Source organism: Lithobates pipiens, unplaced genomic scaffold (genome assembly GCF_037356315.1).
Source record: "Lithobates pipiens isolate NorthernLeopardFrog02 unplaced genomic scaffold, aLitPip1_a1.2 Scaffold_8, whole genome shotgun sequence".
Classification (NCBI taxonomy): Eukaryota; Metazoa; Chordata; class Amphibia; order Anura; family Ranidae; genus Lithobates; species Lithobates pipiens.
Window position 1 is genome coordinate 555,993,893 of NW_027507903.1, and position 14,006 is coordinate 556,007,898.

Sequence of the window (14,006 nt, forward strand, 5' to 3'; positions counted from 1 at the left end):
ATTCATAAATTCAGTGGCAAAATTTGTAAAATGTACAAGATCAAAAGTAGCAGTCCAGTTTTCTATATTTTGGCCATAAAACTATTTCATAAAGAGCTAATCAAACTAGCATTAAAGTAAAACCAAAGGCAAATGTTTTTTTGTAGTTTTGGGTAGAGTGGAGAGGGATTAGAACGCTAGTCAGTTTTTATTGCTGCCTGTGCCCCCGTTAGGAAGATTCGCCCTCTCTATTTGTCCTGTTTATCATTATCATTGAAAGTGAAAGAAAACCCTAAATTTTGGGTTGTCCTAGAAAAGTAATAGAGAGGAAATCTTCCAATGGGGACACTAGTTCTGGTGACCTGGGGCTTAATTTGCAGGGATTTCCTCTCACTTCCTGTATTGGCAATGGGACAGGAAGTGAAGGTAAATCCCACCAATGGGATACGGTTGTCAAAAATAAAATTGTTATAGTTATAATCCTCCCTTACTCTATCCAAAATGAAAAAAAAAAAGCTTTCACTGTAGTTCTACTTTAATATATAAAAAAGGTTGAGTTTTTCAGTTATCTTTTGTGACAGGCCAGGAAGACAATATGTGTCACTAATGTTTTTTAAAACAAGGGTAAAACACATGGCAGAAGTGGGAAGAATACAAAGTAGCATCACCGTTACTATTAGCAACCTAGAACGATAACCTAACATAGATGGAGGAGAGAGATATGGAGGATTCAGGGGGAGGGGGGTCGTTTCTTTTTTTTTTTGTTTCTGTTTTTGTTTGGTGTGTGTTGTGTGGCTGTTTGTTGTTTGAAGTGGGATAGGGTGAATGAATGTGATCGGGAAAGATAACTAGAAGGGTTACAAATGAATAAAAAGAATAATAAATTGAATTGAGATAATACAGGGTTTTGAAATGTAAATAATATTTAAATGAAAATAGGTTGTAATCCAATAATACTATAATATAAAGAATGGAATGGTAAATGTTGGATGAGAAAAATTGTAAGAAAATGTTTTGTTAAATAAAGATTTAAAAAAACAAGGGTAAAACCAGTTATGTAACAGAAAATGAGATCACTGCAGTTTAGGAAATGTAATACCAGCAGAACAAGGCTTGTGTTGGTGGTTTTTGGCTTGCGTCGATGATTAAGACATTTCTATATAAATATAATATGTAAAGGTGCAAACTGAAAGTATATAGAGCAAAAAGAAAGCGCACGCCCACCCTAGTGTATTATTGTTTATTTGAAGATTAAAATCGTAACATATGAAGTTTGCACTGACATGCAATGTTTGTTAGCATGTTTAGTTCCACAGCTGTCTCCTCTCCTGCTCCGTACTGAATGGTTGGCTCACTTGGGCTTGCAGCGTGAGAAAACATACAGCCCGTCTAAGCCTCCTATTAGCCTACACCGCTCTCCGTCCTACACACTCACACGGACACGCCGGCGCTTGTGTGACGTCACACGAAGTCTTAGGAAGCGCTGAAACTTGACTTACACTTCAAGCTACCAAAGCCATAAACGACAACATGTTTTGGAGGCGTGGCCTCCTTCCTCGGGTCAAAGATGCAAACACCTACTGCATTACCAGAGAAAATGTTTTTATCCAAAAACAACAAAGCCAATAAAATGCATACTCACAAATGTGCAGTGTAAAACAACATGTGAGTCAGAAGATGCCATGTGGTGCAAGGTACAAATGCTCCAACAACCTCCCGCTACTAGCAAGCTGACACATTTTGGGGGCATACCCCCTTCCTCCGAGCTGTGAATGATTCAGAATTCATTCATGGGGCATTTGGCCTGCATGGTAATGCAAACCTGTTTTTTTTTTATAGTGCAAAACTTGTTTAAAGCGAATAAACGCCTGCTGACACAGGCTCTTCACAGAGATTTACTACTTACTGGAAAGGAACTGTACATATGCAAACAAGTAAAAATATATTTGTAATCAAGAATGAAGATAACATGAATGGCTTAATATCCATTTGAAGCCAGTTGTAAAATAATCTAACTTGAGGGTACAGTAAAATATACAGTTGTAAAGTCTTATGCCCCGTACACATGAGCAGATTTTCCATTGGAAAAAACTTGGATGCTTTTTCCGACAGAATTCCGCTCAAGCTTGGCTTGCATACACACGGTCACACAAAAGTTCTCTGAACTTTTCGACCGTCAAGAACACAGTGACGTACAACACTATGACGAGCCGAGAAAATGAAGTTCCATGCTTCCGAGTATACATCAAATTGTTTCCGAGCATGCGTAGGATTTTTGCGTGTCGGAATTTGTACAGACGAGCGGAATTTCCAATCTGAACTTTTTCCGACCGAAAAAAAAGAGAACCTGCTCTCAATCTTTTGCTGGCTGGAATTCTGCCAGCAAAAGTCCGATGGAGCATACACACGGTCGTAATTTCTGACCAAAAGCTCACATCCAACTTTTGCTGGCAGAATTTCTGATCATGTGTATGGGACTTTACTGTTATATGACATATTTGAGCTTCTGTGCCAGCATAAACTCTTGAGCCCCAAGCAGTAAGCTGCAAAGATGACTACTGCTATCTGGGTTTAAGCAGCAGTCTCTTTGCACCAGTCCAACATGCCCCATTCCCCACCCCCCACCAACAATTGGTGGCAAAACTAAGGGTTTCAGATGGCTGCAGGTAGACCAGTTAAACCATAAAAGCCAATTAGTGGATGACTTTTAATGGCCACATGTACTTAGTCTACCATCTTACATTTGTGATACCATATATCGTCTAAACCTTCCTCAAGGGCAGTCACTTCCAGATGGAGCTATTCTTGTAGTCATATATGGTGAGGTATTACTTTATAGTATACAGCGTCCTCACTGCCATCAATCTATTGTATATGAACAAGATCAGTTGCACTGGCCATACAACCCATTTGTGTTGAAGTTACTTAAAGCCTAACTCCAGCTTTCTGTCACTTTAAAATAGTTAATTTGAACCAAACTACCTCCAGGTGTAGGGAGTGATGGTGGGGAATACTTGTGCTCCATCCCAGATTTGTGTGGGATTGGAAGGATGGGGTGCTGGAGAGGAATTTATTTTATGGTAATGCTGTCTATGTATCTGTACCACATTTTGTTGTAGCATAGGTACTGTGCATAGACAATGTTTTTTTCCCATCATAGACTGGGAATTCATATAAATTATAAGCTTTTTGACTTGTCTGAATGGAATTTACTAGAACCTTAATTTAAGGATGAATTTCATACATTCTTGAATTTCATCTCTCGATTTTGAAATTTATGTTTGATAGGATCATTCTTTGGGCATAACATTGTATAGAAAAGCCATGGTGGGGAACACCGTGCACATCCTACTTAGACGCTATGTGCAAATAGAACTGCTCTGATGATTTCAAATTTGCATATCCTACAAAAGTATTTAGAAATAGATTAACAAGCAAACCCAAAGCATCACAATTCTAAAAAATATGTTACAATGTGCTAAAGGTATCCAAGGAGATACTTAACAAATCTCAACCTATTGATAAACCAGTTAATGCTTTTTGCGCTCGAAATCGTGGACAAGTGAGGAATATTTTGAACAGACACTGGCATTTACTTGTTAATGACAAAAACATATCGAAAATTTGTCAAGTCAAACTGTGAGGTTTTTTTTAGGCGTTCAATTTGGTAAAAGATATGCTAACTAAATGTCATTATGCAAATTTAACCAGGGAAGATCAGCGTGCCAGCAAAGGCACATACCAATGTGTATTTTGTAATAAATGCACATACAGTAGATATAAAAAGTCTACATACCCCTGTTAAAATGTCAGGTTCCTGTGATGTAAAAAAATTAGACAAAGATAACGTGGATGCATACGTTTTCACACCCTCCTATAACTAGGGATGTAGCTGTGTTCAGAATTAAGCAATCACATTCAAATTCATGTTAAATAGGAGTCGGTACAGAGCTGCTATCATTTAAAGTGCCTCTGATTAACCCCAAATAAAGTGCAGCTGTTCTAGTAGGTCTTTCCCGACATTTTCTTAGTCGCATCCTACAGCAAAAGCCATGGTCTGCAGAGAGCTTCCAAAGCATCAGAGGGATATCAATGTTAAAATGTATCAGTCAGGAGAAGGGTACAAAATAATTTCCAAGGCATTAGATATACCATGGAACACAGCGAAGACAGTCAACATCAAGTGGGGAAAATATGGCACAACAGTGACATTACCAAGAACTGGATGTCCTTCCAAAGACAAGAAGAAAACTGGTCAGGGAGGCTGCCAAGGCACCTACAGCAATATTAAAGAAGCTGCAGCAATATCTGGCAAGTCCTGGCTGTGTGGTACATGTGACAACAATCTCCTTTATTCTTCATATGTATGGGCAATAGGGTAGAGTGGCAAGACGGAAGCCTTTTCTTACGAAGAAAAACATCTAAGCCCAGCTAAATTTTGCAAAAACACATCTGAAGTCTTCCAAAAACATGTGGGAAAATGTGTTTTTGGTTTGATGAAGGTCGAACTTTTTGGCCATAATCCCAAAAGATATGTTTGGCACAAAAACAACACTGCACATAACCAAAATAACACCATACCCACAGTGGAGGTGGCAGCATCATGCTTTGGGGCTGTTTTTCTTCAGCTGTAACAGGGGCCCTAGTCAAGGTAGAGGGAATAATGAACAGTTCCAAATACCAGTCAATATTGGCACAAAACCTTCAGGCTTCTGCTTGAAAGCTGGATATAAAGAGGAACTTCATCTTTCAGTAAAGTGTACATCCAAATCAACAAAGGAATGGCTTCGCCAGAAGAAGATTGACATTGTGGAATGGCCCAGCCAGAGCCTAGACCTAAACCGATTAAAAATCTGTGGGGTGATCTGAAGAGGGCTGTGCACAGGAGATGCCCTGGCAATCTTATGTAACCATATTATTATTTTTATTTGTTCATTTTTACTTTCCCTCCACCTAAAAGAGTTTGTTGTACAGTTTATAGGTCACATTAAAGGTGGGAAAAGTTCTGAAATGATTTATCTTAGTTTATTTTTTTTTACATTACAGAAACCTGACATTTTAACAGGGGTGTGTAGACTTTTTATATCCACTGTATTTTGATACAAATCCACATTTTAGATTACTTCAAAGAGAAGTGTGGGATATAAAAAAAAAAACATCCATACTTACCCAGGTGGATGAAAGATTGATCCGATGCTGCATCTGTCCCCTGCTACCTCTACACCAATTGTCATTTACCGACTTTATGCTCTGCCCCTCTAGCGCTCGACTGTGGAAGGAGCAGGATCGTCTGGCTCAGGCTCTCATTGGCACACTGAGAGGTTAAGCCAGCTGCCACTCAGGCATCCGGGTAGATCCCAACATTAAAGTCGGGAACTCTTCAGAGGCTGGACCAGCTGAAGTGACGGACTAAAACCTGCTGTTGGGTAAATACAGCTCATAGAAGTGTAAAATAAAGTGCACTCCTGTGATCTCCTAGAGCAGTGTTTCTCAACTCCAGTTCTCAAGGTGTCCCAACAGGTCATGTTTTTAGGGAAATCCTGAAAAAACGACTTGTTAGGGCGCCTTGAGGACTGGAGTTGAGAAACACTGCCCTAGAGAAGAAGAGCCAAAAGAGCTTCAGTCGTACTTCTCCTAATGGTCAAAAATACAAACCACACTGTTCATACTTTGTCAAACTTCTGCAATAAACCCGCTACCTTGTAAATGTAAATCTAGAACCTACCACTTGTTAAAAAAAGACCCTTTTACTGGTATCATGGGCTCAATTGGAGAGATTTGCCTTCAATTGCTGTTTGGATACAAGGATTTCACCAGACGGCAAGTGAGGAAAAAACCTAAAATAGCAACACCATCAGGGATAAAGAGCTGACAGAGATTTAAACTTTCCACTTCCCTGTTAGAAAAGTTTTTTTATTGCTGTCTTTGTTACTGTTGGAGATTTATCCTCACTTCCTGTCAGGTGACACTGTTGTCATTGGGCCAGTAAATGAAGGAAAGTCTTTCAAAATGTCTATGTAAACTTATATGCCTGAATGTAATTGTATTATCTGGGTTCATTGTTGCATACTAGCTCTGTAAATTGTCACGTGCATGTCAGTGTCTGTTGTCCGCATTTCTTTGACTTTAATACAAAAACTGCATTAAAACAAATGTGGGTGTGCTTGTTCTTTACTGTTTTTATGTTTTTGGAATGATAGAATGACACCTTTTTGAATTTATAACACCCATAAAAATAATGCGGATTTGTTTCTGTGCATGGTGTGCCAGGGACAAACTCATTTTTATATATTGCAGCCCCTTACTCTATACCTTAACCAAAACGTAACACTAGTGACTATAATGCTGTCACAGAACAAGTGAATGCTCTAAAATAAATGTACGTGTAATACATTAAATATGAACTAAACTCTCTCAATCAACATTAACAATGTTTAATCCATATGCTACTTGCATTAGTAAATTGATAGGCATCTATATTATATTTATTTTTTCTAAACCTTTTTTTTTACATTTCTTCAGTTGTTTCCTAGTTTCTGACCTAAGCCAATATTAGGCCATACATCCCAGGAGTCTTCATGCCTGAGCTAAGGGCAAATGGATTCCAGGAATTAAATGCTACACGAGTCACCTGCTCTTGCTCAAGATGGCTGCAGCTACAAATGCTGGGGGGGGGCGGGGGTGTTTGTATATTTTAATGTTATCTCTCAACAAAATCAAGCATGGAAACAAGGATAAATGGGTGAGTCTGCTTTAAATATATATAAATGAATTAAATAACGATTTTAGTTTTTGGTGCTTGGATACAGTTTATTTTTGCTTAAAAAAAAAAAAAAAAAAAAAAAAAAAAAAACAACAAACAAAGCACCAAATTATACTTAAAAAAATCCTATATCTAACAAGAAGAAAAAGCAGAAAAACTAAAATTATAGGAACTAGGGGATTTTGCACATCAGCACATCAGAATACAAAGTAATTCCACAGCCAAGAAATAGTATACAGTAGTATTATTGTTGTAGATACAAAAGGAAGCTACAGAGTTGTAGTGTCTACAGTGCAATTAATGTTCTGCACATAGGGCATTGTTTTTTTTTTACTTACAGTGTTTTGTGTCCTTTACTATTTCCCTACCTGTGTATGTTATGCAAAGGGTGGGATTTAACATTAGGAAAAATGTATTTATTTAATTATTTATTTATTAGAGGTACTTATGTATACTTGCCAACAATTTACGCAGCACTTTATGTATATATCTAAGGTCCCTAACTTATATTCATACATATACCTACTAGGGCCAATTTAGACAGGAGCTAATTAACCTACCAGCATGTCTTTGGAGGGTGGGTAGGAAAGCCAAGGCAAAGGGAGAACATTCAAACTCCAGGCATGTAGTGCCGTGGTTCGGATTTGAACCAACGACCCTAGTGCTGCCAGGCGAAAGTGCCTTATGGCAGCAGAGGTGAAGAGGCTGCTTCATTCTGTATAATTATTTTTCTATCATTAACAGCAATAGTCATTCCATAAAAATTCTGCTGTCATAGATCAGTTTCCTGTATAGCAAATAGCCCAGTTTTATCAGGTAATTGTCCAATTGATCAGTATAAAATGTTGTATCCTGCACACAGCTGTGAAATAAACAGACAGAAAAAATATAATATGTATGTGTCTTCGGTCAATAATAATATGTGTAAGCAGTTTCCTATACGGGAATTTGTGCTTTACTTCCAATTCTGATTTATGAAGCAACAAGGCTGCCAGGCAATGCACACAGCAGACCATACATTATGTGGTTCCAGGCTTGCCTGCCAGTGCAATCCACCTGGGTTCACATTGCTACTGTCCCCCAATTGTATGTGCTTTTCTGCATTTTCAATTTGCTGTAGTGTGCCACACCCATTGGCATGGTTTTGGTGCATGATGCCACCATTAAATGGGTAAGATAGGCTAAATATAAGTCTTGTTAAAAATGTTGCTTCCTGACAACAGAGAAGCAATGGAAGCCAACAGGTGACTTCACACATCTGAAATTCCGCCCTATTGTTGCGTATTTCGTGACGCAGGAGAAATGCATAGGTAGGAGAAGGGTGAAGGCAACATCTTTTTATTTTATTTATTTTTTTATTAGTATTTTCTATATAAAGAAAGACAAAAATACATGTACACTAGGTTACAGTGGATCTCTGACATCCAGCATGGAAGTATAATAGTACAAACATGCCATCAACATGCATTGTGTGATAGTCAGCATAGGAACACCAACTTTGTTCCAACCAATTGAGTAGACCATATAGATCTAAAAGTCTTTTATTGGTAATAGAAAATGGAGCTTCAAATCCAGAGAAAAGAAAAAAAAAACTGAAATATCAGAGCATGGCTTCCATTTTCAAAATATACAGGTAGGATGAGAAGGTCTCTGCAACCTAGTTTGTACAACTAGGAGGCAACATCTTTAACAAAACTTATATTTAGCCTATACTTCCACTTTAAAGGGATTCTCAAGGATCGTTGGTTTGTTTATAACATGTTATACTTACCTGCTCTGTGTAATGATTCTGCACAGAGCGGTCATGGTCCTCCTCTTCTCGAGTCCCTTGCTGGTGCTGCTCCTGAACCCTCCCCCCTCTGCTTAGTGCCCACCATAGCAAGCTTGCTAGGGGGGAACTTGTGTGGGCTCGCTCCCCGAGCTGCCTCTGTGTGTCCCTGCCTCCCCTGCCCCCCTCTCCATCTCCACTGGGACTGGGCTCTTGTGCACATTAAGATCGGGCTCAGGTGAGTATAAGAGAGGAGGAAAAGCTGCACTCATAAGGTTTTTTACCTTCATGAATAGAATGCATGTAGACTGCACCTGCCTACATGCATGAAGATAAAAAACCTTCTGCCTTTACAACCAATTTAAATATGTTTCTGTGGTCATTTATTCTTCTTGATACCTTCAAGATGTCCCTCCTAACTATGTGTGCACATCTTGGATTTGAAAACTTTTTATTTTGTCTTTATAACTTCTTCTTCTTCTGCTTCTTGTTCCAAAAGTTTGTGACCATTGTTGAGGGACATATTAAAAATGGGGTTGTGATTTTGTGGGTGTGATTAAAAATAGGGCTTGATTTTGTGGGTGTGGTCATAAGTGGGTGTGGTCAGTAAAGTGTCCCCAAAATTAATTTAGAAATTCTGGTCACCTTACTGTACACACCTATGGGGATCTAAAACAGCAAGGCAATTGGATTTATTACTGTTACATTTAGAGTAAAGCTGGCCATACATGGATCAAAGTTAGTCTGGTTCAGCAGGGGCTGCCTGAATTTCGATCCATGTATAGACAGGGAGGTTGTACGGAAGTCAATCTACAACTGTCCTGTCAGACTTTGCCCACGCGATGAACGTCTCTACAGAATACAATAGTTTAGGATTGAATGTGTGGAATCAAGTTTTTTTTTTTTTTGTTCACCCCACTGGTTGAAAGAAAAAAAAAAGCTGTATAATCTGGGGGCTGCTTAAGGCTGAAAGGAATTGACAAAGTTTTGCAATTAGGAATTAAGGTTAGGTTTAGAGGATAGATAAGGGATTAGGTTAAGATTAGTGTTATTGGTGAGGGTAAATAATTGGGGGTAATTTTTTATTGTGTATCACTACTCCCGTAGGAATCGTTTATGTCCTGGATCCCCACTTCTGGACAGCCAGTCACGTAGCATTTTACTTCATTCTCTCCAATTCAGAAAACAGTCCTTGGCTTGTTTTTGTTTTGTTTTTTATTAGGGGGTGATAACTTGTAAAGGGTTGAGGAATTATGGGATGCTGAACTCAAAAATGTTCAAACACTGAACCAGGGACAACTTCCTAGTAAGAACTGGAACTAGTAGGTTATTGCTAGTTCAGCAAAGGCCAATTACAGGTAGAATCTCTCAGTCCCTTGACAAAAGACAATTAGAGTGAACAGCATGGCATCTCTCCTTCTGCTTCCCTGTGGCCACTGATCCCAGCTCCACTTGCTTGCGGAAATATTAGCCCACCTGGCTGATCTTCCTCCCAGCCCTCTCGACTGACTTTCTCCCCCAGTCTTGCCGACTAGCTCACACACATGGAGACCTTCCAGGACAAGGTTAGATGAAGACTTGGCACTACGTAGTCTTCAAGAAAGCACCGTTACTGGTGACAGTCTTTCCCCTTGTCTTGTCCCTGAACCGTGCTGATCTACTCACTATGTCTCCTTGCTCCTTCCCACTGCCTCTCTGGAATGATTTCTTCTTTGCCTCCTGTGGCCTTCCAGGCCAGCTTTCCTGAGCTCCCAGCCCAAGGTAATACACCTATCCTAGTAAGGGATCTCTCAGGGGCCACCAACAGCCTCTGCTCAGCACTGCTTTCCTGACTCCCCCTGCTGGTATGGCTAAGGTCTATTTATGGGTATCCCCGTTCCCTGCCAGCCCCAGCTGGGGACTGGCTGAGAGTCCATAAATATTCAAGGCAGCCCTTCCTAACCCCCGCATTCTAGTTTTAGATGGTTCTCCAACCTTCCGGATACCAGGGAGAGGCTCCAAAGAGCTGCCAGGATGAGTCATCCAGCCCTGGCCTCTAGTAACCCTGACCCAATTAAGAGACTCAGGTTTATTCCTGGCCAGAAATATGCTTTTACCTACACTCAATTCTAGTTCTTGCGTGAACAAAAACAAATAAAAAGCAGAACCACTTACATGCTCCTGTCAGATATACCAACCAGTTCAAACACTGCTGATGGGGTCACTGATAAGAGCATGTCAAGCCCATCCATACATCCACACATTTTTTGTAGGACCACACACCAATATAGTGAATCATAAAACAAATGATCGCAAACGGCCTTCAGCTGACTCTCCAACCATCAGGAAAGCCCCTCTAACATGCGTAACCCATGTAGGGCTCTATGATTAAGCATGTTAAAACATAGGGGCTTTCCTGATGGGTGGAGGGTCAGCTGAAGCCCTTTTGCAATTATTTCTTTTGTGACTAAATATATTGGTGTTCGGTTCTGGAAAATATTTTGACTATCTCACCTTTTGTATGATAGAGCTGCATTATCCCGGCGCTTAAATCAACTATTTCCATTTTATATCAGGGAAGATAGGGCCAGCCAGGAGGAGCCAGGTGACATCATTTATGGTCACGGCCAAGACCAGAAGCTTCTGTTGTATGTGAAGCTGATTACTGCAATTTTAAATGGAAGTTTGCTGCTGTTTAATAAAATACTTTTATTGGATTACTGTACCATGGAGACTTTTTTATATTACATGTGAGCGTTGAATGGAGGGAAGTGAAGGTTCTTAAGGAGATTATCATTACCAGTGGAATTCCATATTCAATCGGGCTGCATGTTCCAAGTGAAGGTGTTTGCTGCTCTGGATATCGGAGTCATTTATTAACAAAGGCGCGACTAGACCTGTAGGGGTCTATATCTGAGGTGAGAAGCTGGGGCACATCAGTAGCGCACTACAAATGGTGGAAGCATTTTTTATGAACTGGAATTTTTTGCACTTATCTCACATTCATTTTTGCACAAGCACTTTATTTATATTCCATGAATTTTAAGGACTGAGCACGTTTATTGGATCATGACTTACTTTATTCATCGTTTGCACATATTTTATTGGATTGTCACTTTGTTAGCTAATACACCTTATATCGTGTTTGAGGATACGTTATAATAATTATTCATTTCATATTTTTTGCATTGTCACTTTGAATTTTATTGCACATTTTTATTATGTTTGAGGAAACATCATATCAATTATTCATCATTTGCACATATTTATTAGATTGTCTTCTTGGAATTGGTTATTGAGTAAGTGCCACATTTATTTAGTTATCAATTTAGTACAGTAAAACATTTTTTCCCATTGAAGATTTTAAATAAATTTTGTCTGATGCATTCTTCCTCGGGTGAATGTTGGGATAAATCTCTTTTAAAAAAAAGGCAAAATTCACTGTGAATGTGGAAAAGTGAATCCAGGCTGAAAAATTGGCAACAATTGGGTGAATTTCCATTGAATCAAATGAATACCCCCTTTGTATGTTATATAATAAACTTAAAATAGGGTGGCGGGTGTAATGGGGAATATAAACATGTAGGCATAGAGAGCAGACGGAATAGCGTGGGAAAGGAGGACCACAGACAAAAATAAGAGAGAACAAGAAAAGAGTCAACTGCAAACAAGGAGATGGGAGAAAAAGATACACATTCTGTGTTATTTTATAAAAATGTGAGATTCTAAGCAGGAAATGTCAACTTTTGGAAATTTTCAGCAAACACAATTAATGTATTTTGATGGTTTATTGATTTTGCACTGTGGAGGAATGTTTAGTTTGCAGTACGTATTGTGAATATGTCAAGTGTAAGCAGATGGATTTGTAAGGATCAAAAATAACACATTAATATGCTCTAAATGTGCACAAAAATGTGAGAGTGTCACTTATTCATATTCACTACAGTGATCATAAATAATGTAAAACATACTTTGCAGCATGACAGTTTTCAGAAACCCGCTGTGCACATTTTGTCCAGGATTACTGCTCTGTATTATTGAAGAAGATTGACTACAAAAGAGAGAGGACAAGTGAAGATTTTCTATTTTATAGGGAACGTGTGCAATTGGTAACATCTAGAAATGTTAACTGTTTCTATATCTGCAGTATGAGATCATCTAGTGCACTACACCCTTGACTGCTGGTGTTACCAGATTTGAAGGAGGATTTGGTGATGTCATTACTGTGTTCCTTGCTGGAGAGTGAGCGGTACCTGAGGACAGTGAAAGGATCTCCCTACTTCTGATTCATTCACTCCGTGGATCTGTGAATCCTTAACTTATCCTGCAACTTCTTTTATTATTCCCCACCAGTCATTAGATCACAAGATGGTGAGACAGGGAAGGGTCAGCTCTGACATGAGGAAAGACTGCTGGTTGGAAGCTAAACAGTGGGGATCTTGAGTGGAGAGTGTGAACAAGTTTTTCTTTTTGACTGCTGCTGATTGCTGGATTGCATTTTTAGGTTCTTTTTGGGGCTTTTCCTTGTAGCTTCTTAATGCCTTTTTCTGTCACTTTTTAAACAGATGTTTTTTCTTTGCTTCCTTCAGCCTACTAATTAAGGGGAGTGGTTAATTCGTCACAGGTGCTTGAGGCCTATATAACCTTCTGTAGAACTCATTGTGAGCCTGCTCATCTTTGAGCTTGCTGGAACTTAGACCAAGTGGAACTGGACTACGTGGTGAGTTAAATAAAACAGAGTTATTGGAACTGGACTAAGTGGTGAGTTAAAAAAGCAGAGTTGAAAACAAGAGGTTGCAACAGGGGTCAAGTACCTGTGTATTGTAAGTACATGAGTCCTGCAAGTGCACGTGGGCTGTATTGAGTATTAATGTCAGGTAGTACCTGTGTGTTGTGAGTACCTGAGTGTTGTCTGAGTAGTGTGTGTGGATTGTTAGCACTTGTGTATTGTGTGTGTGCAGATGGGTCAGCAAGTGCACGTTGGTCAGCGAGTGCACGTTGGTCAGCGGGTGCACGTTGGTCAGCGGGTGCACATTGGTCAGCGGGTGCACGTTGGTCAGCGGGAGCAGGTTGGTCAGCAGGTGCACGTTGGTCAGTGGGTGCATGTTGGTCAGCGGATGCACATTGGTCATCAAGTACCTGTGTATTGTCTTGTTGAGTACCTGTGTATTGTCTTAAGTATTAGTTTCAGGAAGCTAGTTGTTAGGTAATTTGGACAGGGTATAATCCCCAATCCTCATTAAATTAGTAGGTACGATGCCCAATGGGTGTGGAGATGCGAATCGGTTTACATCTTGCGGCATGTATGCGTTCCTTGATCATCTGATTGAGGGAGAATACTGCTGTGCAAAATGTAAGCACATTGTTTCCCTGGAAGCCCAGGTTCTGGAATGCTCTTGGGCAGAGCCATTGACTGGTTGACCGTGGCTACACGACCGCACATGGCTTACCTTTATTCTAGTAGCCACACATGAAAGGGCATCCTTATTGAAAAAAAAAATAATACTTACCTGTCCC

At 39.6% G+C, this 14,006-nt stretch overlaps 1 protein-coding gene across 1 annotated transcript in view; it reads right to left on the reverse strand.

Moving 5' to 3' along the window:
- LOC143960930 (serine protease HTRA1-like) overlaps positions 1 to 14,006 on the reverse strand; it is a 102,393-nt gene that overhangs the window by 50,473 nt on the left and 37,914 nt on the right. The gene's annotated exons all lie outside the window — the stretch shown is intronic.